Genomic DNA, 27982 nt, shown 5'->3' with positions numbered 1-27982 from the left:
AGAACATAAGAAATACTTAATCATTCCTGTGACTGAATCAAGGGCTGTGATCCTTAAAGATCAAATTTATTCTCAACATAAGGTTTCTGAAATAAAAAATAAATTCAGCAGCTAATTACTAATGTTTTTGTTCTTGGGTCTTTTTTTTGGCTGTGTAATGCATTACGGATTTATTTCATCCATGTGATAACTATGGGGTTTTTTTCAGTTTTTAAAAAGTTTTATTGAAGTATAGTTGATTTACAATGTGGTGACTAATGTATTATTTTTTAATGATCAACAAAAATAATTGATGGAATGAATGAATTAGAGAACTTAAGTCTGACGGCAACCTCTGAAAGTTTGGGGAAAATGCAGACACAAAATCCAGAAGCTGACTTCACTTATCTTTTCACAATTGGTATGCCATGTGATGGGTCCAAGGAAAATAACACAACAGCATTTTGGCTCAATTTTACCTCAATTCTTAATTGGAAGATGTGGTGGGGCTGAATATTAGGCAAGCTTTAGTCAGTTGTTTCAATTCTTAATAATAAATACAATTCCAAAGTAGATTTAGTAGCATCCCAGGAAAATACTCTGTTCATTTCGATTGCCAAATACAACTGTCCCATGTTGCCAAAACCAGCAGTGTGCATTAATCTAAAGATACTGTATTTGTTCTTGGGAGAGACAAAAAGGCGGGGCCAAAAGTACTGGCTAAGTCCCCACTGGGGATGAAATATTTCCAAGAGTTGATACAGATTTAAAAGTCCATTTCTGCAAAATCATTTTGGTAACCCTTAAACAATTTCGCTATCTCATAAGGCAAAAACACACCACACAACACAAGATTGCAGGGCACGTAAGTACTTTAACATCAATCACATTTTTCAGGCACAAAAGTATAAAACTTACAAAAGAGTATTTTAGAACAAAGCTCTTGTGTGGGTGTGCATTTGTAAAATAAAGGTAGCATTATGCTGACACACATCAATGTGTACCCAGTGATCAAATGGAGTCTTAGAAATTCTGTTTTGACAGTTACTTGCAGGATAGCATTTTCACCAAGTGATTAATTCAGAGCTAGGAAGTGATAGCGAAACTAAATCAAAACTAAGTTGGGATGGTTGAGTAACAATGTAGTTGGAGGGAAATGTAATCAGTAATCTAATACTGGATACCTTTAGATATGTTATAACACATTAGGTGTAAAAGGGTTACTAGTTACAGCAGTAAGTGTCTCATGTGCATAAAAATGTCAATAAAAAACGTTATTCCGTTTAAAAAGTGAATTTTTATGAAAACAGGTGTTCTTCCAAGATGGCCATCATTTATTAAACCTCAAAAGGAAAATGACATAACAGATTAAAACACCAGCTGAAAAATATGCAAGAGCCTGTCCTATCAAAACACAGCATTCTAGATTACATAACATGGATAACGGGAGATTAAACCACATGCCCCTGCCCAGCTAAATTTTTGTTCTTCTTCATGATTCTAATTACTTAGGTCACTGAAGTTTGAAGCATACAAAATATTAGCTTCTCAGTTCAAGTACATATTTTGGAAAAAAAGAGTCCTGAAAAAACTAAAAGAATAAGTTAAAATTTTATACACACACACAATTATTTTCTTTCCTGAAGATCACAGTTTCTCATATACTTTATTAACCTCCATGTAGCCTGCCCCAGTAAAGTCACCAGTTGCTTTTACTGGTCAGTTTACTTTATGAATCTGATTTCTCTTTAAAGGGGAAATTCAACTCTATTCTAGATGTCATACAGCTGTCTAAGTTTGAATGACATTACTGCCAACTAAACAATTACTAAACAGCTATCTCCAAACATATACAACTTAATTTACAGACACCATGTATCACATTTAAAAAAAAAAAATGGCGATCTTCCATGAACGTTTTGGCCAAAATTAAATTTCAAACATGTGCTTTAGAGCAATACGTAGAATCACTACAAGAGTTAAAAGGGGGAAAAAAAAGTCAAAGGATCATCTCTTAAACACATGCATATTTATAAAACCATAATGTGCATTTGCATTTTTCTCTAGAAAAAAATGCTAATTTTTATGACAGGTTTATGATTCTAGATAAACTTGCACTTCGACACACTTGAAAATTGAAGAACTCCGTGTTTCCATACTTCTAAACAGTACTGCCTACAAAGTCTCCAGTCAGAAGTACATAGACAGGATCTAACCAGCTAAGGAGAAGGCAACTTCAAAATTCTGAAAATAAGACAACCTTTCGTCTTCATCATTTGTTTGCTCTTAGGAGGCCAGAACACGGCCCCCAAAGAGTGCTGGCCTGTCAGTGTTGTTTTAAGTGCAAATGGTCAATCATTTCTATTATTTCCCCCGCCCGAAGAAGTAAGAACATCCGCGCGCATACACATTTACATGCGTTGCACGGTGCCAACTATTTCCAACCAAAATAATCATATACACGTCGAGCCGAGCTATTTCTGGCGAGAAGCGGCGAATGTCTGGACCAAGTCTAAGGAAACCCAGCAGGAGACTGACTACAGGGGGAGGGGGTGGCGGCGGGGCCCCCCGCCTCCCGCGCGCGCCGGCCGCCTGGCACCGGCACCTGCACCGGCTCCGGGGCAGGGCATCTGGGTGCGCGCGCGCGCGTCCGGAACTCACCCGCCGGGAGCAAACAAGCCCAGCGGGCCCGGGAGGGCGGGAGCATCCTCGGGTGGGACCCGGAATGCCTTTTCCTACCTGTCACTTTGCCCGGAGCCGCTGCCGGGGATGCGGACACGGCAGCCGCCTGGAGACCCAGTGGGTGCGCGCGCCAGTGTGCGCGCTTGTGTGTGTGAGAGAGCTCTTGTTTGCGGTGCGGCTCACTTACAGCTCCCGGCGCCACCAACCCCCTCCCCCAGAAAGCGCCGGCCGCCGACCCCCTCCCGGCGCGCGCGGGCCCGCCCCCCGCCCGCCCCCGCGCGCCGCCCCCCGCCTCCCGGCGCGCGGTCCTCACCTCAGCCCCAGGCTGGGGTCTCCGCGGGGTGCGCCTCGGCCGATCCGTGGGGCAGCGCCCGCCTGCTGCGCCCGCCCGCCGGGCTCGGTGTGCCCCAGCTCTGGGCCCCGCCGCGCCTAGCGGCCGGCTGCTCCCTCCTTCCCCAGCTCCTCAGTCTCCCTCTTCGTTCTCGCCTCCCGGCTTCAGAGCCCGAGCTGTCGCCTCGCAGCCCCAACCTGCCCGGGCTACGGAGCATGCCCAGTGCGGCGCGCCCGGCCGGGCTGGGGGTGGGCAGGGGCCGGGCCGGCCGCGAGCCCGCGGGGCGGGGAGGGGGCGCCAGGCGGGCAGGGGCGGCCTCGAGCCGGAGGAGGCGGCCAGGCAGGGTGGAGGCAGCGCTGGGAGACGGTGGGTGGGGCGTCCAGGGAAGCCTCCCCGAGGCGCGCTGCTTGGGGGTCTCCCCGGCCGCACCCCCGCCCCGGGTCCCAGCGCTCCCGCGAGTGCCCCGCGCCTGGGGTCGGGCGACGTGCAGAGTGGCGCCGCGGGCAGCACTTGTAGGGGTGGGAGGTGCACCCTCTTCCGAAGGGAGATGGGCAGCCGGCAATGGGCCCTGGAGCAAGGGTGAGGGGTAAAGAGTGGAGCTGGGTCAAAGCTGGCAAAAGCTGATGCCCCAAAGCCGCTGGCGGGGGTGTGGGGTCGTTTATTTGCTTATATTCTGTTTAAAAAACACATAAAGCGCTTACAATGCTTCAGGCACTGTTCCAGCCGCTTTTTATTCCTGTAACCCTTTAAAACAATCTTCCAAAGCAGGTACTACTCCCCCACCCCATCCCAGGCTTAAACTGAGCCACAGAAAGATTAAGTGGTTCCAAAAAGTCTTCCCCTAAGTGCAATCTCAGAGTCGCAAGCCCCCCAGACTTTGGTCCCTGGGTTGCTAGGGCTCAGCTCCAGCCAGTTTCCGGCTCGTTTCTGCCATGACTCGGCCCGCAGGTGACTCCGAGTCACCCTCGCATTCAGACCCTAACAGCATTCCGCTTAGCATCACCCTTTGTGTGGACCCTAACAACGTGCCGCTCCAGGACTCCCTCCCAGGAGGGCTTCCTCCTCCTCCCTGAGGCCACTCCGCCTCCTCCTCGGGGCCGGCGGCCACCAAAACCCGGAGACATGGCACCTGCGCATTGGGGACTGGGGCCATGCTCGCTGCCGAACTGGGCATGCTCAGCCGCCTGAGCTGGTCCGGCTAGACCGGAGGAAAGAGGGAGCCTGGCGGCAAGTGCGGGTGGGAAGTGGAGAGGGAAGGTGGGCACAAACAATCGCCGGGCCCTTAGTCTAGAGGCAGTTGTAGATGCAAAAGCCTCGTTCCTCTGACACATCCTGGCCTTTTCCAGGCAGGGCTAAGAGGAGGGTGGTTAAAAGTTTACCCACTTGGGCATCCTTCCGCCGGAGGGGGCTGAGGGCCCGCTGACAGTTCCTCAACTGAGCCTTTAGAAAAGCTGGAGGCGGCTGAGCCTGTCTGCATGTTGAGGAAGCCAAGAAAAATCGCCTAGAAGGAGGAGTTTCCCTACAAGATCCCAGGGAAGAGCCGTGGGGCTTGTCACTGCTCAGAGGTCTTCAAGATGTGGTGATCTTGAGTGATGTCAGGATGTTATGGCAGCTTTTCTCAAGCTGTAATGTGCACATAAGTCACCTGGAGATCTTGTTAAAGTGCAGGTTTTGATTAAGCAGGGCTGGGATGGAATCTGAGATTCTGCATTTCCAACAATCTCCCTTTGCCATGCTGATGTTGCTGGCCCTCAGATCAGACTTGGAGGTTGGGTCAGTATTTAGGCTTATTCTCTACTTTAACAAAAGTTTAGAAAGATTAAACAGTTTGCCCCAGCCAACTGCTTGTACAGCCAATAAGTAGTGTAGCTAGTTTCAGACCCAGTTCTGGAGAACTTCCTGTGTTATGTTCCTGTTTTCCCTGTGTATCACCCATAGACGGATGAGCTAGAAGCTGTCATCTCTGTGTCTTGACTTTTTTAACAGTGGAATTTAACTTACTATATAACACTCCCAAGTATAATGTGTCAGTTAGCCCTTACTGTGTAAAAACTACACCAAAAACGGTGGCCTAAAGCAGCAAGGATTCATGGAATCAACAGTTGTTTGCTGTTTTCTGCTGGCTCCATTCATGGAGCTGGAGACATGAAGTTTGGAGCCTCATCCCCATGGCTAGGATGGCAGGGTGTTTTCTCCTTATGGCTTCTTTATATGGTAAGCTTTTGATTCCCAAGATCAAGGGAGGGCAAGCCCTGATGTAAAAGTAGCATTTCCTACCTCGATTTGCTAATGTCCTAGTGACCGAAAAAAGTCACGTGGCTATGTCCAAATTCAAAGTATAGAAAAATAGTAAACTTCAATTTTCGATGGAAGGAGAACAAAATAGAGAGGTTTTCTTTCTTTGGGCTTTGAGTTTTCCCCCAATTTGCTACATACATGAACTTTCATAAAAGTAGCCCCCCTGCCCTTCACTCAAGAGTGTTCTAGTTTAAGCTTGTCTTTAATTTTACCTGTAGGTAAACCAAATCTCAGCAGTCCTTTCTTGTCCTTCCTAGGCCTTCAATCTAATATTGAGTTTATTAAGGAATCTCAATTCGGAAGCGTATAAAGATTAAATAGTTAAATGTTATTCTGAAGTACAAAGTTCACTTTGATTCTTCTGAGGCTGCCTTTTCCTCTCTTTAATAACATCTCAGACAGTCATTCATTCAATAAACATTTTTGAAATCATTTATGAGCCAGACACTTTTTTTTTGCCCAGATATGGAGATAAAAGAGAAAAATCATTGCCTCTGTGAAGCTTAGACATTATCAGAGGAGAAAAACAATAAGTAGCGTATTAAGAATATATACCATCAAGTAATTCTGAGAACTTTGATAAAGAGGAAAAGCAAAAGGCTTTTGGAGGTGCAATGGGGGACTGCTATTTTAGACAAGGATCAGAGACAGCTTCCCTGAGGGTATAATATTTGAGTAGAGATTGGGAAAAAAGAGATGTTTAAGTGGGGAATAGTGCCGTCAGCAGAGGCGACAGCAAAAACCCTGATGTACTTGGCAAGCTCAAGAAACAGAAAAAGAGCAAGGGAGAGAGTGGGTGGAATTGGGGTCACAGAGGCAGCAGCAGAGGGCCAGACCGTGGAAAGGCCACAGAAAGGACCTTTGGGTTTGGTCTAAGCGTGATGGAAGCCCTTGGGAAGGTGTTGAGCAAGGTCAGGACATGATCTGTTGACAATTCAGAGAGCTCACATTGAGAACACCGTGGGGGAGGAGAGAATACCAAATGGGAGCCCATTAAAAAGACAGCAGTGATTCTACTTGGCAGGTTTTATCATTTTCAGTTTTAAAACTCAGATGACGTTAATTCTTTAACTCGATTTAAATCTAATCTAGTCCTCATTGCAGGCTCTAGCTGGATAGGGCTCTAGCTGGATCCCTTACTCCTGGAAGTGGAAGGCTGATAGCACAGGATCTAGCCCATAAACACTTTCTCTGCAGCCCCCTGCCTTTGGCACCTGACCTCCAAGGCTTAGTTCCTCCAGCAGGGTGGTCAGGAAAGAGGAAGGAAAGGGATGAGGGGTCTTTTGACCTGTGGCCATCATGGTTCTTGCTCAATGGGCTTCTTTGGCAAAGAGAATAGTGACACTGGGGCAGATGTCCCAAAGCCAGCTCTCTGCCACGGAGGATATAGGGAGGCCCTGGGAGGACCAGTTCCCTCCCCCAAGCTCAGCTCCTTTTATCCCAAGCCTCACGGTTCTCTCCATGGTGGTTCAGCCCAGGGCATCTTACTGCTCGGGCTCACATGCCAGGCAGGCCACCATAGGGTAGGACACCCACTAGAAAGTTAGCCCAGCATCCTTCCACAGTGTCCACTGGAAGCAGAGAGAAACTAGAGAAAATTGCTCATCCCAGCTGGGCTAAAAAGTTGGTAGGAAAGAGATGAAACCTATTTCTGCCACAAGGATATGTCTAGGTCCAGTTCTTTTTCAAGAATGTGGATCCCTGAGCACCTCTTTGTGCTTAACTGCAGGTTCTAGGGATCAATTCTGGGGCAACATCTTATAATGCGAAATAACATTCATCATAAGAAAGGCCAAGACGAAATATCAGTGTAACCAGTACTTTATTTAGCTTTTTATAAAATCTTACATGTTATTGTTGCCTTAGATGAAAGGAGGATAGGGGAAATGAGGACCTTTACGTTAATAGTCACACCTTTATTTGCAAAAGATCACATTGCATTCTTTTTAGAGAAAGGGCAGTACACCTCTTGTCCTGATTTAAAGCAATACATTAATCACAGCTTCTACCTAGCTCTTTGTGTGCTGTCCTTTGTAAATGAAAAGATCACCACTGGCCCATTTGTCCAGTTTGCCTTAATTAGGGACAAATATCTTTGAAAAGTGGGCAGCACACAGAACAACCTGACATGGGCTGTCTCTACCCCAGGGTGTCTCCTCCTTAACCTTGTGTCTCCTTCCACTAAAATGTGTTAGAGGCACTGGGAACCAGAGAGAATGATAGTGAAGAAAATCGCCTAAGGATTCAGTTTATGTAGACTACAGTGGGAGGGGGGAGAGAACAAACACTAAACTTCCGTTAAGTTAGTTGCTGATTGGCGTGTAAAAGGAAGATAGAAAGAAAAATAGAGAGGAGAGTTTAATTCCGTTCCAAACAACTTGACTTAAGAATGGAATTTTCTTCGTGTGAGCTAGGCTTAGAATTTGCTTAGAGTGCAGAGTGTCAAGCCTGCTTTATGATAATGATGACGGTCGTGGGGGTGATGATGGTGGTGATGATTGCTATTGCATTACAACATACGAAATAGAGCGTGAAAATCTTTAGTGAGAGCTCAAGGAATTTTCACTGATATAAATACCTACACGGCCACCCCCTGGATCAAGATGTTAAAGCATTTTTAGCACCCCCCAAAAGTTCCTTGTGCTCCTTCCCAGTCAATACCACACACACCATACCATCACCACCCCTACCATCACCTCCACCCCAGGTAATCACTATTCTAACACCATAGGATTGTCCTCTCTGCTTTTGAACTTCATATAAATGGAGTCATGCAGAATGCTCTCTTGTACTTGGCTTCTTTGGGTTAGCATTATATCTGTGAAATTCATCCATATTGCAGGTTCGTACCTATAGGTTATTCCTTTTTATTGTTGTGTTAAATATATCATTGTATGAATGTCTCAAAATGTTGTTTATCCAATGTATTGTGATGGTAAACTTTCGCAGGTGTTTTCAAAAAGTGCACTTGTAGACCTTGAAAGCCTGTCCTATTCCTTGTTACTGGTACAATAGTATACTAAGAACTCAATACTTAGTGGGTAGTTCTGTGAAAATAAAGGTTATTCTGTGTCATGAAAAAGTGAATTCCTGAGTGTTTTATGCAAAAGCACAAATAAAATTATGACATATTTCTGGATAAAAAATAAAGGATTTTTCCCAAGTAAGGCAAAGGACAATTAAATTATTTTTTTCTGATGCCAAAACATTTGTAATCATTTCCTTGAAGTATAAGGAATACGTGCTGTTAGATTTTTAAATGTTAGAAAGCCTCAGACATGGATGTCATCATTTAACCTGCAGGATATGATTTATAAATGAGTGCAATGTTCCTACTTACCTGATGTTTATGGCAAGATTACATAAAAGGAAATGAGAGCATATGGAAAATATACACACCACTTAATGAGGCTGCTAAAGTGCTGGCCTAATTGCATGGTTTTATGTTTCTCTCCATCCTTTAAATGTGAACAAATCAGTTTTTTAAGTACAATGACTCGTTCCTACCATTTCTATTATGCAGCAACAAGATTAGAAAAATACATTAACTTACAATATAAATATCAATTGTGCATTCAACAAGACTCAATGTTCTTTTCTTTCCTTCACTGACTCTGTGTGGTTGGAATCACAACAAAAGTACAATTCAGTTTAATTGATTGTTCGTTTATGTCTCAGGAAGTCCTAAATTTTCACCCACATGCAAAAATGAATTTCTTTGATCTTCCTTTTTCATTCATTCTTGCCATTGTGTTTCATGCTAGCCAAGACAAAAATAATGGTTTTTATAATTTGCCACCCAGAAGTGATCTAATCACTTCAAGTAATTGATGAACATTTTAAGTCTCAGAGAGATAGTTTTGATTTGCTCAGGTGGATGGCATACCGGAACCCTAACTTCTGTGTGCTGTCTGCTAACATTTCCTTGCTCCAGGTGAGTCAGTGGGTTAAGCCTCATGTCTAGGGACAGAACAGGGTGGCCTGCCCATAATGGGAGGCTACCACAAAGGGAAGGGTGAATAACTGAGGCCATCATTGCCATCTGCCACCCTGCATTATTAGACTTCACATTCCTTGAGGGGAAGGACCATTTCTTATTTAACTTCTAATCCTCTGGATTCAACATGGTGCTTGGAATATAGTGAGGTAGTAACAAATGTTTGCTGAGCTAAAAATGAATGGCTCTGCAAACCACTGAGTGGCTGGGACCAGAACCAGTGGGTCATTTTTTACTTCTTCTGCAGCCTCATATTACTCCTCAAGCGATCCTTAAGTAATATTGATTGACTCCGTTTTATAAATATCTCTTAAATCATTCTTCTTTCCATTCAAGACTCAGCTTCTCTAATTCCTCCAGGAGGAATTAAGCCTCTTATGTTTCCCCAAAGCACCTTGTACATTTCTATTTTATAGCACTTGCCTCATTGTTTAGAGGTATCTGTTTGTTTCACCTTAAAGGAGTGTGAAACTCTGGAGGGCAAAACTCAGGATTCTAACTGTTTTCTTGCAAAAGAAATAACAGGATATGGTTTAAAATAGGTAATACAGGCACAAGATACATAATTCAAAAGGTGTAAAAAGGATATAAGTCAAAAGTAGGGACTACCTCCCACCACCAAGCCTTTAAGTACCAAGATGAAATCATTATATTCCTGGGCCTGTGAGTCTTTTAACATACCAATTTAGACCAACTTACACACATGTATTCCTTCTGCTTCTTACACACTATACTGCTTTTTAAATTTAATACATTTCAAAAGTGACACCTACACTTGTAGAATAGCCTTAATCTTTTTAATGGCTTCATACCATTTCATTGTATAGATGTGCCACAATTTATATGAGTAGGATTTATTATTACTCCTTGCTATAAGCAAGAATGAAAGTAATATATTTTCACTTCCTCCTCATTTTTCTGCCTCCTCTTTATAACCAAAAATATTGATTATTTATGGGTTTTTTTAGTGTTTTTGTTTCTAGCTTTAAATCTGTCTTCACTTCTGTCACTTGCTTTATTGGTCTGTAACAATGTCTTTGATATTGTCTGTAAAGGTTATCAGTGTATTTTTACTGCTTTGCACCTTCTCTCTTTCTTTTCTGAATGTTACTTATATAGTTTTGTGGGGGGTTTTTTGTTTGTTTTTCTTTTAGGGCTGCACCTGTGGCATATAAAAGTCTCAGGCTAGGGGTGGAATCAGAGCTGCAGCTGCAGGCCTACACCACTGCCACAGCAATTCCAGATTCAAGCTGCACTGTGCCCTAGGCCACAGCTTGTGGCAACGCCAGATCCTGAACCCACTGAGTGAGGCCTGGGATTGAACCCAAATCCTCATGGAAACTAGTCAGATTCTTAATCCGTTGAGCCACAATGGGAACTCCTGACTGTTACTTATATTACTCTTACATTTTCAGAGTTTGGTTGGCATCTGATTTAATCCTTAGTCTTAAGATTAAATAGATCCCCTGGTAATCTCTTTGCTTCATTTTCTCCATCCATAGGCTGGTTTGATGAAATTTGGCCTCTAATGTCTTTTAGAAGGACTATGGGATTCATAATTCCTAATGATTAAATGTCAGGTTCTCTGTTCAGTGTATACTTGAATGATTGTTTGGCTTTGTATAAAATTCTTGGTTTACCTTGTCTTTCATTCAGGACTTTACAGGACTTTTTTCTAGCATCGAACATTGTTGTGATGAAGTCTGAGGCCAGCCTAATGTTTTCTTCTTGAAAGGTGATTAATTTTTGTATTCATATACCCAAAGAATTCTTTTTGTTGTTGTTGTTTTTGTCTTTTTGCCTTTTCTAGGGCAGTTCTCATGGCATATGGAGGTTCCCAGGCAAGGGGTCTAATCGGAGCTGTAGCTGCCAGCCTACACCAGAGCCACAGCAACTGGGGATCTGAGCCTCATCTGTGACCTACACCACAGCTCATGGCAATGCCGGATCCTTAACCCACTGAGCAAGGCCAGGGATCGAACCTGCAACCTCTTGGTTCCTAGTCAGATTTGTTAACCACTGAGCCACGATGGGAACTCCTCCCAAATAATTCTTTATTTTTGAAGTAAGATAATCCTACTAGAATACTTTTGCTCCTTTGGTAGTATTTAGTAGTGAGAGACAGCATGCTTTTCAAGCTTTAGATTCTAAGTTACTATGTCTAGAACTTTTTCTTGGGTATTATTAAGTATTTTACATTCTATTATTTCAGTTCTCTATTTTATTTATTTAAAATTTTTAATTGATTTTCCTTGTGACACAGGGGTTAAGGATGAATGTTGAAACTGCAGCACTAGGGCCATGTGTCCCTGGCCCGGGAATTTCCACATGCCATAGGCACGGCCAAAAAAATTTTTAATTGAAGTATAATTGACTTAACAATATTATATTAGTTTCAAGTGTATGGCATGGTGATTTGATATTTTTATACATTGGAAAATGATCAGCACTATAAGTCTAGTTATCGTCTGTCACCATACAAAGTAATTACACTAATTTTGACAATATTCCCTATAATATACATTACTTCACTGTGACACAATTATTTTCTAACTGGAAGTTTGTACTTTGTAATTCCCTTTACCTATTTCATTTAACCACATTCATTTCCCCTTAGGTAACCAACAGATTGTTCTCTATGAGTCTCTCTATTTTGTTATGTTTCTTCTTTTGTTTTGCTTTTTAGAATCCACGTAGAAGAGAAATCATATGGTATATATCTTTCTCTATCTGACTTATTCCACTTATCATAATACCCTCTAGTTTTATTCATGTTGTCACAAATGGCAAGATCTCATTCTTTTTTATGGTTAATATTCATGTGTGTGGGTATGTGTGCGTGTGTTTGAATTACCACATCTTCCTTACCCATTCATCTATCAATATACACAGGAGTTGCTTTCATATTTTGGCTATTGTAAATAGTACTTCAATGGACATAGGAGTACACATATCTTTCAGAGTTTGTCTTATGGTTTTCTTACAAAAACAAAAAACAAAACAAAACAAAACAAAAACCCCAGAAGTGGAATTTAGAAATCATATGATCCGGACAAAGCTCTACTTAAAAGAGACACATGCACTCGCATGTTCATTGCAGCACTATTCACAATAGCCAGGACATGGAAACAACCCAAATGTCCATCCACAGATGATTGGATTCGGAAGATGTGGTATATATACACAATGGAATACTACTCAGCCATAAAAAAGAATGACATCATGCCATTTGCAGCAACATGGATGGAACTAGAGAATCTCATACTGAGTGAAATGAGCCAGAAAGACAAAGACAAATACCATATGATATCACTTATAACTGGAATCTAATATCCAGCACAAATGAACATCTCCTCAGAAAAGAAAATCATGGACTTGGAGAAGAGACTTGTGGTTGCCTGATGGGAGGGGGAGGGAGTGGGAGGGATCAGGAGCTTGGGCTTATCAGACACAACTTAGAATAGATTTACAAGGAGATCCTGCTGAATAGCATTGAGAACTTTGTCTAGATACTCATGTTGCAACGGAAGAAAGGGTGGGGGAAAAATGTAATTGTAATGTATACATGTAAGGATAACCTGACCCCCTCGCTGTACAGTGGGAAAATAAAAAAAAATTATAAAAAAAAAAAAGAAATCATATGGTAACCCCCCGCCCTTTTTTTTTTTTTTTTCGTCTTTTTGCCATTTCTAGGCTGTTCTTGCAGCATATGGCGGTTCCCAGGCTAGGGGTCCAATCGGAGCTGTAGCCAACGCCTCCGGCCTATGCCAGAGCCACAGCAACATGGGATCCAAGCCGCCTCTGCAACCTACACCACAGCTCATGGCAACGCCGGATCGTTAACCCACTGAGCAAGGGCAGGGATCGAACTCCAAACCTCATGGTTCCTAGTCGGATTTGTTAACCACTGAGCCATGACAGGAACTCCAGTAACTCTCTTTTTAATTGAGGAAACTCCATATTGTTTTCCATAGTGACTGTATCAATTTGCATTCCCATCAACGGTGCACAAGTGTTCCCTTTTCTCCACATCCTTGCCAAGATTTATTTGTGGTCTTTTTGGTAATAGCCATTCTGACAGGTGTGAGGTGGTATCTCATTGTTATTTTGATTTGCCTCTCTAATAATTAGTGATGTTGAACATCTTTTCATGTTGGCCATCTGCATGTCTTCTCTGCAAAAATGTCTATTCAAGTTCTCTGTCCATTTCATTCATTAAGCTGACTTTCATTATGTTGATAGTTTTGTTCACTGCGCAAAAGCTTTTTAGTTTGTTGTAGTCCAGTTTCTTTATTTTTGCTCTTATTTCCCTTGCCTGAGGATACATATCCCCTAAAATATTGCTAAGATTGAAGTCAAAGAACATACTGCCTATGTTTTGTTCTAGGAAATTTATGATTTCAGGTCTTTCTTTAATCCATTCTAAGTTTATTTTTATATATGATATGAGAAAGTAGTCCAGTTTGAATCTTTGGCATGTACCCATCCAGTTTTCCCAGCTCCATTTATTGAGGAGGCTGTATTTTCTGCACTGCATATTCCTGCCACCTTTGTCATAGATGAGTTGACTATATGAGTATTCCTTTATTTCTGGACCTTCTATTCTGTTCCATTGATCTATATGTCTGATCTTGTGTCAGTACCATACTGTTAATAGTTCATAAAATTGTATTCAATTTATTTACTAAAATCTCAAACCAATGTATCAGTAGAGCTGCTTTATTTATTGGAATAGGGTTGATTTTTCAATGTTACATTAGTTTCAGGTATACAACATAGTGATTCAAAATTTTGAGAGATAATACTTCATTTACAGTTATCATGAAATATTGGCTATATTCCCTGTGCCATGCAATATATCCTGTATTTCACTTATTTTGTACATAGTAATTTGTACATCATAACCCCTACCCTTACTTTGCCCTCCCCTTCCCCACTGGTTACCATGAATTTTTTGTTCTCTATATCTGAGAATCTGTATTTGTTTTATTATATTCATTCATTTGTTTAATTTTTTAAATTCCACAGATAAGTGATAACATACAGTAATTGTCTTTCTCTGTTTAACTTATCTCATTAAGCATAATACCCTCCAAGACCATCCATGCTGTTGCAAATAGCCGAATTTCATTCTTTTTTATAGCTACGTAATGTTCCATTATACGTAGATACCACATCTTCTTTATCCAGTCACCTGTTGATGGACACTTAGGTTTTTTCCATATCATGGCTATTGTAAATAATGCTCTATAGATATTGGAGTTCATGTATCTTTTTGAATTAGTGTTTTGGCATCTCTGACTTTCTTTTCTTCCTGGCATTTCCACTTTCTGCAAAGTCCTTTTTGCCGTGTAAGGGAACATTTTAATAGGTTCTAGAGGTTAAGACATTGTCATTTGTGAAGAGGATATTATTCTATCTACCACAGAAGGAGAAAATGGAGTAAAGGAAAAAATTACCTGTTCTTATGCAAATTTAATTCTATACAGCGATAGTGAGGTTCTACCCGATATTAATAAGAACTTTAAATTTTCACGGTGATTAAGCACTTGGACTATCTGTGAGATAGGTGAAAATCTTGCACCTTTCAGAACAAGGTTGAAAATTATGGAGTTCCCATGGTGGCTCAGCGGTAACAAATCCAAATAGGATCCCTAAGGATGCAAGTTTGATCCCTGGCCTCACTCAAGGGGTTAAGGATCTGGTGTTGCTGTGAGCCGTGGTGTAGGTCGCAGATGTGGCTCAGATGCTGGGTTGCTGTGGCTGTGACATAGGCAGGCAGCTGTAGATACCATTCAACCCCTGGCCTAGGAACTTCCATATGCTGCAAGTGTGGCCCTAAAAAGAAAAAAAAAATTATATTGTGGCTCATATAAACAGGTAGATGCCCTGACTAGTCTTGTATCTAGAAGGAATAAAATATATAATTTAAATATATTATTTGAAAAGTCTGTTAAAGCATTTCCTAGATGTCCCATTTGTAAGTGTAGTAAATAATATAAGGGGTCAAATATAAATATAAAATTAAGTTTAAATATAAAATAGTATTTATAGTTTAATTATAAGTATAAAATATAAATGAAAATATGCCATAATAGAAAGGCAGATAAAGAACTGATAAACACTGAACTTTGAGAACAAACAAGGAAATATTTCAAATTTATGATGATGAAGAAAAGCTTTCTTAAAGTTATTTTCTGAAATATGAGTTTATCATGGGAAATAAGAGGAAATATATGGGAAACTTTTGATTCAGAGAGACTGTCTGAAAATATTAACACGTGTCGATCAGAAATTATGGAAATGAAACACCTAGAACCTAGTTGTAAAAGGTAAGAGGTAAACTACTGATGACAACTTGGGTTTACTCTCTGACACCTTAATGAAATAGATAAATTCATTATTTTTAAAAAGATAATGAAGAATAGTTCTGAAATTCACTGTGTATATTACAGAAAATCTCAAAGCAAATTGTTTCTTTGAAACTGCTTATAGCATGTAGAAAAGGTTTTTATTTCTGTGTAAATTCTATTTGAAATATCAATAGATTCCGTGATGCTTCTTCAGGTGGCCCTATCGTCCCCAGTGCCCGTATGCAGATCCAGAAGCTTGGAAATGGCATTTGGGATGGGTAGCATCTATTGCCCACTGTGCCTCACTATTTTTAATACTCATTGATGTTTTCCCAAGGAAGCAGAACTCTAATTTCATCTGCTTACTGGAATAAACAGCTTTGGGCTCATTTTTCTTTTTCCTACTTTAAGTCATTTCTGTGAGGGCACAGCCACACTTTTTCAGTGAGCCAGACCCATCTGATTATGGGCATTAAGACTGAATTAATTCAGGATTTCCCATTGTGGTTCAGCATGTTAAGAACCTGACTAGTATCCATGAGGATGTGGGTTCCATCCCTGGCCTCCTCAGTGGGTTAAGGGTCTGGCATTGCCACAAGTAGGTCACAGGTGCAGCTCGGATCCGTCACTGCCATGGCTGTGGCATAGGCCTGCAGCTGCAGCTCCAATTCAACCCCTTGCCTGGGGAACTTCCATATGCTGCAGATGCAGCCCTAAATATAAAAATAATAATAATAATAAAATAGTTCATTTAATTGGGGGGAGTGCTTGAGTGTAGTCCCAGAGTTTGTGAAACTGAATGAACACTAAGTATAATGCCTAATTCTCACATGAACCACTCTCAATTCTTCGAAAATGATGAAGTCTAGTAAGATATCTGCTAATATTAAGTTCTCTCCTTCTGGACACGCACGCACACACACACACACACACACACACACACACACACACACGCACACACTGCCTTTCTCATCCTTCTAAAGGGTATGCAGAGCTGTGATTTAATTCTGGCCAATAGATTATAAGCAACAGTAGCAGTTCTTTCTTTTCTTTCTGTCTGTCTGTCATTTTATGGCTGCCTCTGAGGCATATGGAGGTTACCAGGCTAGGGGTCAAATCAGAGCTGTAACCACCAGCCCACACCACAGCCACAGCAACACCAGATCTGAGCCGTGTCTGCAAACTACATCACAGCTCATGGCAATGCCAGATCCTTAACCCACTGAACAAGGTCAGGGATTGAACTTGCGTCCTCATGGATACTAGTCAGATTAGTTTCCACTAAGCCATGACGGGAATTCTGAAAAGTGTAATTTCTGATCTAAGAAACTGAAAATCCTTGGAGATTCCCAGTGTTTTCTTCTTCTGCTGAAAATACATGAATTTTTTTTAGAGTTTAACTGAAGTATAGTTGATTTACAATGATCTGATAATTTCTGTTGTGCAACAAAGTAATTCAGTTATACATATACATGCATCCATTCTTTTTCAGATCCTTTTCCCAGAGAGGTTATCACAGAATACTGGGTAGAGTTCCCTGTGCTATAAAAGCAGGTCCCCATTGACCATCCATTCCATATACAATACTGTGCATATGCCAGTCCCAAAACCCCCATCTGTCCCTCCCCATGCACCTTTCCCCTTCAGTAACCATAAGTTTGTTTTTGAAGTCTGTGAGTCCGCTTCTGTTTGTAAATAAGTTCATTTGTATTAGTTTTTAAGATTCCATATATATGATAGCATATGATGTTTGTCTTTCTGTCTCCGACTTACTTCACTTAGTATGCTAATCTCTAGGTCCATCTGTGTTGCTGCAAATGGCATTATTTCATTCTTTTTTATGGCTGGGTGGTATTCCTTTGTATATGTGTACCACATCTTCTTTATCCAGTCCTCCATCAATGGACATTTAGATTGCTTCCATGTCTCGGCTATTGTAAATTGTGTGCAATGAACATTGGAATGTGCATATCTTTTCAATTATGCTTTTCTCTGGGTAGATGCCCAGGAGTGGGATGGTAGGATCATATGGATTAAACAATCATAAGATGGAAGCGGGTTGAATCTCTGAGTCACCTCTTAGGAAGGATGTCCTGGAGCTCTGCTTGGTCCCACGGCATATTTTCCACAGTGAGAAACAGACCTTTGTTGAGGTCACTGGGGTTCCTGGTTCACTTGACTGGGATATATGAATTAATTGTAATAGGATAACTTAACCTATTCTGACTAATGTAGAAACTGAAACTGGAAGCACGGTGCCACCATAACAAAAACTTAAAATATTTGATAGGGGTTTATCAAGTCAAAGGGTGAGCACTAAAGTAATATGTTCATGCGTGTGTGCATGAGCATAATATTTGTTAAAATGCTAGTCAGAGACAACTTGGGAGATAGATTTCTATTACTGTTGTAACAACTCCCACACATTCAGACTTAAAACAACACAATTGTATATTATTTTAAGGTTCTGTTAGGTCAGAAGTCCTACACAAATCTCACCAAACTGTCATCAAAATGACAGCAAAAAGCTGCATTTTTTTCCTCAACCTGCTTCCTTGCTCAGTTGGTGGTTGGCAGAATCCAGTTCCTCGCAGAATTCCAGTTCCTTGTAGAACTTAGGTTTACATTTCCTGGCTGGCTGTTAACTAAGGGTGACTCCCAGCATGAAAGGCCTCCACATTCCTTGTCCTGTGGCTCCATTCCTCCCTCACCAAAAATAGCAAGGGCAGGGATAATCCTCACGTTGGATCTCTTTAACTGACACTTCTGCTTCCCTTTTTCACTTTTAAGAACTCTCATGAGGGGAGTTCCCGTCGTGGCGCAGTGGTTAACGAATCCGACTAGGAACCATGGGGTTGCGGGTTCGGTCCCTGCCCTTGCTCAGTGGGTTAAGGATCTGGCATTGCCGTGAGCTGTGGTGTAGGTTGCAGATGCGGCTCATATCCCGCGTTTCTGTCTGGCGTAGGCCGGTGGCTACAGCTCCGATTAGACCCCCTAGCCTGGGAACCTCCATATGCCTCGGGAGCGGCCCAAGAAATGGCAAGAAGACCAAGGAAAAAAAAAAAAAAAAAACTCATGAGGAGTTCCCATCATTGCTCAGCAGAAACGAATCCAACTGGTATCCATGAGGATGCAGGTTCCATCCCTGGCTTCGCTCAGTGGGCTGGGGATCTGGTGTTGCCATGATCCTTGGTATAGGTCGCAGGCACGGCTGGGATCCTGCATTGCTGTGGCTGTGGTGTAGGCAGGCAGCTGTAGCTCTGATTCGACCCCTAGACTGAGAACTTCCATATGCCATGGGAGCAAAACCAAAAATTGACAAATTTTTAGCATTAATAAAATGAATATTTTCCTATTAAAATATAATATTACATTTTAACAAAACAAAAATTGACAAATTTTTAGCATTAATAAAATGAATATTTTCCTATTAAAATGTAATATTTAAATTTTATTTTAAATACGTAAAAACATTCTTAAAAATAACAATTCATGCAAAGGAACCTCTGATAAATAAAATATCTACATTATTTATTTATTTTGTTATTTTTTATGGTCTCACCTAAGGCATATGGAAGTTCTCAGGCTAGGGGTAGAAGCAGAGCAGCAGCTTGTGGCAACCCTGGATCCTTAACCCACTGAGCGGGGCCAGGGATCAAACCTGCATCCTCATGGAGACTATGTTGGGCTCTTACCCCACTGAGCCACAATGGGAACTCCAGAATATCAACATTTTACATGAAGACAGACTCCATAAACTGAGATTATGGTAGAGGAATGAAGCCCTTGCTCTCAGATTTGTACAAGGCTCTTTTCTCTGTTGGATGCCAGATGTTTTGATGATAGAGCCACAGTATGAAAGCAGATAGAAACCTCAGACACCATTTGGACACGTGCTACCCTGGGGAGCCACCAGATCCTCAGTAGAGTTTGCATGAGTAAAGGACCCGAGAAACATAGATTTATATGACATAGGGCTTCTTTTTAAAATCTTTCTCCATTTTTGGTTTTCTCTAAGCAGGCATATTTTTATTTTTTGTTATTTAAATTTTTAAAATTAAGGTATAGTTAATTTACAGTGTTCTATCAATTTCTGCTATATAGCAAAGAGACCCAGTCATACATATTGAGCTATACAGTGGTTACTATCCACATATCACTATTTAGAATAAGCGTTTTAAAGGTAAACAAAGTTTGAAATTTTGTTCCTTAGTCACACTAGCTAGTTTTAAATGCTCAGTAGCTATGTGTTGGTGGTGGCTACTGAGTTGGACAACGTGGATACCTATAACCACTTCCTAGCATTTCATTATCTCAGAAGACTCTTTGAGACTATGCTATTATTCTAGAGCCTTATTTTATTTATATTTATTTATTTATTTTTGGTCACACCCAAGGCATGTGTAAGTTCCCAGGCCAGGGATCAAACCTGCACCACAGTTGTAACCAGAGCCCCAGCAGTGACAATGCCAGATCCTTAACCAGCTGAGATGAGGGAACTTCAAACCTTATTTTGTTTAAAGCAGAAAAACTCGTTGAAAATACTAAGACAAGAGAAAGAAAGATAGTAGCATGTGATAAGAATGCTCCTAAGATAGATAAATATAGGCACTCAGTACGCATTTTTATGCACATATATTTAGAAGCTATACTTTGATTTCTAAAATTATTCTTGAAATTTATCTAGGAAAAAAATAATAGGTTTGACTGTAGCAGACGATTGATCATATTATAAGCCTTAAGATATAAGTGCGATTATGAAATGTTCATTGCTTGCCAGTTGAGTTTCTTCATTTGTCTTCTTATATTGGATGTAGTTCTCTCTCGGTTTTTCCATTTTTTCAGTCAATTCTTTAAGAAGTTATTGCTCAATTACTTATGATCAACTTAGCTTAAAATGTGTTACTAAGCTCTCCTTGGAAATATTGCCCTGTTTGAATAATCTTATGAATTTGGTTCCCCAGTTAACAAAGAATTTTCATATCACCTCAGTGAATAGAATAGATGCAATTGGGAAGTTTTTATATGATAAGGATATTTAAGTATGTACCATTTTTGGCTACCTTCTTCCATGCAATTGATATAGACCATATTGGAGTTATTTTTATTTTAATTTTTTAGGTTTTTTTTTTTTTGCTTTTTTAGGGCCACACCTGCAGCATATGGAGGTTTCCAGGCTAGGGTTAAATCAAATTGGAGCTATAGCTGCCAGCCTACACCACAGCCACAGCAACACAGGATCTGAGCCGCGTCTGCGACCTACACCACAGCTCATGGCAATGGCCAGATCCTCAACCCACTGAGCGAGGCTGGGGATGACACCTGCTACCTTCATGGTTCCTAGACAGCTTTGTTTCTGCTGCTCCATGACGGGGAACTTCTATTTTTATTTTTTATTTTTGGTCACGCCTGCGGCCTGCAGAAGTTCCTAAGCCACAGCAGCGACCCAATCTGCTGCAGTGACAACCCCAGATTCTTAATCCACTGTAACTACAGGGAAACTCCTGAAGTTATTTCTCCATGTAGTATCTCCCAGTCACAAATATCTAAAATATTCCTAGAATTAAAAGATACTACTGTAGGAGTTCTAGCTGTGGTGCAGTGGGTTAAGAATCTGACTACAGCAGCTCAGGTCGCTGAGGAGGTGAGGGTTTGGTCTCCCGCCCAGTCCAGTGGGTTAAGGATCTCACATTGCTGCAGCTGTAGTGTAGACTTGGCCTGGCCTGGGGAGTTCTTATTGTGGCTCAGCAGTAACAAACCTGACTGGTATCCATGAGGATGTGGGTTTGATCCCTGGCCTCGTTCAGTGGGTTGGGGATCCGGTGTTGTCATGAGCTGTGGCAGATGCAGGTGGGATCCCGAGTTGCTGTGGCTGTGGCATAGGACTGCAACTGCAGCTCTGATTTGACCCCTAGCATGGGAACTTTCATATGCTGCAGGTGCAACGCTAAAAAGAAAAAAAATTCCCTGGCCTGGAAACTTCCATATGCCATGGGTGTGGTCATTTAAAAAAAAAAAAAAAAAAGACTGCTGTTAAGTCCTTCCTTTTTGTTTACAGCCCCACCTGCAGCATGTGTAAGTTCCTGGGCTAGGTGTCTAATCAGAGCTGCAGTTGCAGCCCTATATCACAGCCACAGCAACACCAGATCTGAGCTGCATCTGTGACCTACACCACAGCTCACGACAACACCATACTCTTAGCCCACTGAGCAAGGCCAGGGATGGAATGCGATTCCTCATGGGTACTAGTCTGGTTCTTAACCTTCTGAGGCACAATGGGAACTCCTTTTTTTTTTTTTTTTAATCTTTGATTATTTCATTAAATTTCTCTTATGAGTTCATCAGATTAAAATTTTACTTTTTTATTTTTTTTAAGTTTGTAATAAATTTACAAAGGTTAAAATTTTCAAAATAAATAAAACTAACAATAAGAATCTGAACTCCAAAAGTTTCAGAGTAGAGATTACTCTCTAGAGAACCCCCAGATTGTCCTCTCTTTCCTGATTAGTTGCAAATGTGTGAAATGGGGTAAGGTGTGGATGTTGGAGCAGCCTTTCTTTTTTCTTTTTCTTTGCTAATATCATTATTATTTTTATTACTTATGTCTTCAGTTCACTCAAACGACCCATGTAGACATGTACTTATATTAAAATAAGATATAGTTCTTTGGACATCAAGGAAGATCAAAAGCATTTTTTTTTTCTTTTTATGGCCACACCTGTGGCATATAGAGGTTCCCGGATTAGGGGTTGAATCAGAGCTGCAGTTGAGGCCTATGCCACAGCCATTGCAGCAAAGGATGAGAGCTGTATCTGTGACCTATGCTGAATCTTGCAGCAATGTGGGATCCTTAACCCACTGAGAGAGGCCAGGGGTGGAGTCCACAATCTCATGGTTACTAGTCGGTTTAGTTTCCACTGCACCACAATGGGAACTCCCAGGAGCATTTCTTAACTTACTGATTTTATACAGTCAACTCAGTCTTGAACTCCACGCTGAATCATCTGGTTTCATTCCTCCTGGATTCCTGTCCAGGATTCCTTCCTTCCCATTGCTCACTCACATCTTGCTCATTTTCCATCTCTAGGTCTTTCATGTAGCTGGAGACCACTAAGGTTCCTTTTATCAACTTACTTACCTGGAGGTTTGAATGGCTCAGGCTCTTTTTAGTCTGTGCACCTGCATCAAGACTTAAATTGTTAGAGTCTCAGTTATCAGTAATGGGAGAGTAATGAAAGCACCTCATTTATGAATTGTTTTAAGGATTAAATGAGAAATAAAGTACTCAGCATGTTTCCAGGTACCTATAAGAATTCAATCTCGGGAGTTCCCGTCATGGCTCAACCCTAGAACCATTAACCATACTAAATGCCCCAGACAGAATTGTGGACCAAAATTTCCCCTCCTGTGTACTTTTGCTGTCCCCAGAGCCATCTTTCTGACCCTCTTACATGTCTATTTTGTTATCCTGCTGTCTTTACTTTTTGCCTACTCCCATGAAAGACTGCTTTAAGGGGTTAAAATCCAATAACCTTGTTCACATCAAGATGTAAATTAGAAATTCCCTGCAAGGCTTCATAGGGTCTCTTCCATGGGGGATTTATATTTTAATGTGGATAAAAGAACCACATCTATAAAAGTATAATTTCGAGGATCAGAAAATTAGGTAGAGGAGGTCACACAAGGAGGCCGTAGGTACTTATCAGTTTTACAATAGTCAGATCCTGAGTCATGGAGCACAACAAACTCTGCAAAGAATAGCCAGGACCTGAGGACCAGGCAGAAAATTGTGGATGCTACTTTGAGAGTCAGGGCAAAGTGGGAGGTGGATTGGAAGGCTCAGTGGCAAGGAGAAGTCAGTGATCCAGCTCTTCCAGGGGTCTCCTATGAGAGGCCCAGGAAGACAAAGCTGGTGAGGCTCCTGGCATACAGAATAGGAATCTGGCAACACACAATAGGCAGACTGCAGACAAGTAGACAGCAGCGTCAGGAAGCATGGACTTCACTAGGAGAATCGGGCTTTTTGGTTTCGTTTTTTCTTTTTATGGCAGCACCTGTGGCATATGGAAGTTCCCGGGCTAGGGTTTGAATCAGAGCTGCAGCTGCCAGCCTACACCACAGCTACAGCAACATCAGATCCAAGCTGCATCTGCAAATTAAGCCACAACTTGTGGCAATGCTGATCCTTAATTCACTGATCGAGGCCAGGAATTGAACTTGCATCCTGGCAGAGATGACGTTGGGTCCTTAGCCCACTGAACCACGATGGGAACTTGGGATTGGGAGTTTAAGGTAGGCTCTGTTAGAAGATCAGAATGAGAAATTCTGAAGTTGAGTTCAAGTGGCATGGGGGCACCAGCCAGGAAACCAGAGTCAGGAATCACCATGGTCTTTGTAGCACCTGAGATGTTGGCTCCACTATTCCCTCAAAAGCAGCTAGATCCAGCCCAAATGGTTTGGAACAAATGGGCCATGGCTTTAATCCAGACAGACACTTACTTGCCTGGTTTGCAACACTCCAGGCCTTGCCTTTCTCCAGGACTGACCTCCACTCACTTCTCAGCTTGCTTTTTTCCAGTGGGCAGTTTTGAGTCTCTTGCTGCTGACCTTCCTGTGCTCTGGCCCTTTGGTTCTTGTTGTTTCAGGCTCCCATTCCTGTTTCGCACCAGCTAACTTCCCTCCATTCTCCATATCTGGCACTAGTTCCAGCTTCTCAGACTCACTTCCCTTGGAGTAACTTACACTGCACACAGAGTAATCAAGAGATGCTTCTGACAGTGTCCAAACCACTTCCCCCCTCCTAAGCCAAATCTCAATTATATTCAATGCCCTGAAGAAACTTTCTCTAGGAAGAACCTGCTCTATGCATGGTAGTTAAAAGCTGTGATGAGAAATCCGGTCTAGTAGCCTGAACCTTTTACCTATAAGAAGATAAGGTGCAGAGCCTCAAATTCACTGTCCCAACTAGCACTTCCACTATGTCAGGACCTATTCCAGATGCCACAGGTCTCCTTGAATGAGGTAACAAATTTGGGGAAGACTCTGAGATTCTATTTTCTGGAGGGCTTGGGGACTGTATTAATCAGTTTTTTTTTAACTTCAATAATGCTGCATAATAAACAGACCCCAAATCTCATTGACTTAGAGGAACAAACATTTTGTGCTCAGATTCCTCTCTTGGAATTAAGGTTTACATCTGCTCCCATGTCTCTCATTTTAGGAATGAGGACCTCTTGGGCCATGTTCTTCTCATGGCAAGTGACAGGGGAACAAGAGAACAAGCCCAACTATATAAGCACGTTCAAAACCTTTGACAGACATAGTATAGATTGTATCTGCTCATATTCCATTAGCCAAAGAAAGACATTGAGAGATTTTGGTTAAGCCCAAAGTCAGTAGATTGTAGAGTAGTGTTCCCTTCTTATAGCGAATACTGGCATATCCCCAGAACAACAATAGAATTGTGAAAAAATAATACAATCTACAACACTGGACTATACAGTGGTATAGCAATAAAATGATTAGAGGAAGAGGATGAGGAGGGAGAAAAAGAGAAGGAAGCTCTTTTGACCCTTTGTTGAGTATCTTCTTTGGGTTAATCAATGGCCTAAGCATTATCTCATCCATCCTATGGACAAATCACAAAAGTAAATATCTTTTCATCCTTCATTTGATCAATGAGGAAGCTAAGCAACAGAGAGGCCAAGTAAACAACTAAAACAAGTAAAAACAGCAACAGAGTTCATAATTATTGAGCATCAATTTTGGATCTTTTCTACTGTAAATAATAGAAAACTGAACTGACCTTGCTTCAGTGATGTCCTTAATTGCTTACTGTGCAAAAATCCAGAGTTAAGAGTTTCCAGGTTTGGTGAGCTCAGTGATTCATTAGTATCTGCAAAGACCCAGGGGCTTCCTTCTTTCTGTCCTATCATCCTCAGCGTGGTGATATTATTCTCCTCATGTTACCAAGATGGCTGCAATAATGCCAGGCTTCTCAAACAGATGACAACTTCCAAAATATCCCTATCATGAATACCATTATTAAAGCCTTTATGAAACACTTCCCATCATATCTAGTTCGCCAAAATTACATCACATACCTATGTCTAAATCAATCGCTTGACAAGAGGTAAACAACTCAAATTGATTTAGACAAATTATGATTCACCCCTTTAGTCTTAGGAGAATCCTGGTCTTCTAATGGATATGGTCCTCTGAGGCAGGCAAATAAAATCGGGATTTTATTAGTGGGGGAGAAAGGTGTTTGGGTAGGCACCCAAAATATCTGTAAACATCTCTTACCATATGCCGGCCACTGTGCCAAGCATCTTGCCCATATCAACTCATCAAATACTAATGATTCTATTTCATAAGCTGTCATTAGGCTCCTGTAGGTTGCTTTTTTTTTTTTTTTTTTTTGGCTACACCCACAGCATGTGGAAGTTCCTGGGCTAGGGATCAAACCCATGCTGCAGCAGTGACCTCAGCTTCTGCAGTGACAATGCTGGATCCATAACATACTGTACCATAAGGGAACTCATGTAGGTTGCTTTCATTTCTTGTGATTTGGTGTCATGACCAAAAAATTATTGCAAGATAATGTCAAGGAGATTCTTTTACAAGTTTTATGGTTTTGGATTTTATGTTTAAAGTTTTTTTTTGAATGAATTTTGTAAGTTGTATAAGACAGAGGAGATCCAATTCCACTCTTTTGCATGTGATTATCCAGTTTTCACAACATAATGTATTGAATAGACTTTCCTTTGCTCATTATGTGTTTTTGGTTTCCTTGTCAATCCTTAATTGATCATATATGTGAGAATTTACTTCTGAGCTCTCAAATTAGTTCCCTTGGTCTCTGCATCTATTTTTGTGCTGGTATCCTACTGTTTTGATTACTATAACTTTATAGTGTAGTTTGGAGTCAGGAGATATGATGCTTCCTGCTTTGATCCTTCTTCCTCAGTATTACTCTGGTTACTGAGGGCCTTTTATGATTCCACACATGCCAAAATTACATCACATACCTATGTCTAAATCAATCGCTTGACAGGAGGTAAACAACTCAAATTGATTTTAGGGTTTTTTTCTGTTTCTGTGAAAAATTCCATTGGAATTTTCATAGGGATTGCATTTAGTCTTTAGATTTTTTTTTTGTGGTAATGACAATTTAACAATATTAATTCCTTTGATCTATGAACATAGGATATCCTTTCACTCGTTTGTGACTTTTCTAATTTTTTTCATCAGTCTTACAATTTTCATACATAGTACAGACCTTTCTTTTCTTTAGTTACATTTATTCCTAAGTATTTTGTATGTTTTTTTTTTGTTGCTGTTGTTAATGGGACAATTTTCTTTATTTCTTTTTCAGTTATTTTGTTATTAATGTATAGAAATGCAACTGATTTCTGTATGTTGATTTTATATCCTGCAATTTTACTGAATTCATTGTTCTGTTTCAAAAGTTTTTTGGTTGACTCTTTAGAATTTTCTATGTATAATATAATATCCTGCCACCTGCAAACAATGATAATGTTCCTTCCTCCTTTCTGATTTCAATGTCTTTTATTTCTTTATCTTTCCTATTTGCTCTATCTAGGACTTCCAGTACTATATTAAATAAGAGTGATGATAGTGGGCACCCTTGTCTCATTACTGATCTTAGAGGAAAAGCTTTTAAAATTTCACTTGAGTATGATATATGGGATTTATTATGGTGATGTATGTTTCTTCTGTATCCAATTTGTTGAGAATTTTCATCATAAATGGATGTTTAATTTTTTCAAATGCTTTTTCTTCCTCTATTGAGATGATCATATGATTATTAGCTTTATGAATTTGGATGTTCAAATCTCACACCAGGTTTGGAAAGATCTCAGCCATTATTTCTTTTAATAAACTTTTATTGTCCCTCTTTTTTTCCTTCTGGAAGCTCAATAATTCTGATATTTGTTCATTTGATGATGTTGTATATATTGTGTAGTCTGTCTTTGCTCTTTTTTAATTCTTTTATCTTTGTTCTCCTCTGACTAGCTTTTTAAAAGTTCCTGTCTTCTTGATCTTTGATTCTATCTTCTGTTTAACTATTCTACTGTTAATGCTCTTTATTACATTTTTTAATTTCATTCCCTGTATTCTTCAGCTCCAGAATTTCTGTTTGGTTCTTTTTATGCTTTCTGTATCTTTGTCAAACTTCTCATTTTGCTTGTGTATTGTTTTCCTGATTTAAATGAATTCTTTTTATGTTTTCTTACAGCTCTTTTAGCTTCCTTAAAGCAGCTATTTTGAATTCTTTATCAGGTAAATTGCAGATTTCCATGTCTTTGGGATTGATTA

At 40.8% G+C, this 27982-nt stretch overlaps 1 protein-coding gene across 8 annotated transcripts in view; it reads right to left on the bottom strand.

Annotated features, from left to right (window-relative positions):
- The window catches only part of PLCB4 (phospholipase C beta 4), a 486557-nt gene extending 483357 nt beyond the window's left edge, over positions 1-3200 (bottom strand). For 2 of the 8 annotated variants that reach the window (XM_021077461.1, XM_021077465.1), the window contains exon 1: positions 2975-3080. The gene's annotated coding sequence lies outside the window, so the exon portion shown is untranslated. Of the gene's footprint in view, positions 1-2718; positions 2921-2974 lie in introns of those variants that run through there. The other 6 variants (XM_021077453.1, XM_021077463.1, XM_021077457.1 and 3 more) reach the window with 6 other exon arrangements.

Source organism: Sus scrofa, chromosome 17 (assembly GCF_000003025.6).
Source record: "Sus scrofa isolate TJ Tabasco breed Duroc chromosome 17, Sscrofa11.1, whole genome shotgun sequence".
Classification (NCBI taxonomy): Eukaryota; Metazoa; Chordata; class Mammalia; order Artiodactyla; family Suidae; genus Sus; species Sus scrofa.
The sequence above is the reverse complement of the archived record's forward strand: the minus strand, read 5'-3'. Positions and strand labels throughout refer to the sequence as shown.